This window comes from Chenopodium album, chromosome 19, assembly GCF_948465745.1.
Source record: "Chenopodium album chromosome 19, dcCheAlbu1.1, whole genome shotgun sequence".
Taxonomy (NCBI): domain Eukaryota; kingdom Viridiplantae; phylum Streptophyta; class Magnoliopsida; order Caryophyllales; family Amaranthaceae; genus Chenopodium; species Chenopodium album.
In genome coordinates this window covers 12,917,724-12,918,524 of record NC_137852.1, presented here as the reverse complement: position 1 = coordinate 12,918,524, position 801 = coordinate 12,917,724, and positions in this window count along the sequence as shown.

The following is an 801-nucleotide window of genomic DNA, read 5'->3' as shown; positions in this document are numbered from 1 at the left end:
CAAATAATTTTTAGCTTTAACAGTAAACATGAAATCCCAACCCTGGAACTTAAGCAGATCTAGAAGTTCAAAATTCACCTTGTTACACCATGCATCATCAATTCTATAGCCTACAACATACCTGTCAGCAAATTTTCCCAGTGCCTTCTCATCTTCTTCCCCCTCAGAATGTTCTTTCTCTTCCTCGGGTTCCTCGTCCCTCGCCATCATATCAATTTCAAGAATTTGATCTTCGAGTGACTTTTCCGTTTTTTCGGCTTTCCTCTTCTTCCATAACCCGATTCGATCAAGAACATTGGGTAAACTTCCAGTAGAGGAAGTTGCAGTGTCCTCAACAGCTTTTGGCTTGGTATTTTTTGGTTCTGAGGTGGTTTGAAGTAGCACAACAGGAATTTCTTGGCTGAGTGGTTGCGGGCTAGGTGATCTGGGAGGTGATAGCTCTTCTTGGTTCTTAGGGTTTTCTTCGGCCATGGTTGGTTGAGGTTTAGCTGTAGAAATTTTTGTGTGGTTTAGCTGTAGAAATTTTATGGTCAGGGTAGTTCTAGAGTTTAATTGATGTGATGGTAAGTTAATGGGGTTGGTTGGGTAGTATTTATAAGGGAGTAAATATTTGAAGCGGTGTATTGAAGTGGAAGGGTTTAGTTTAGGAACAATGAATTTTATTATTTTATCTTGTTTTTGAAAACTAATCCGGATGGAATTTTTACAAATCAAGAATTTATCTTTTCACACTATATTTAATAAAGGATAATTCCAGAAGATAAATCTTCTCGAAAAGAAAAATTGTTTTTTCAAAAATAT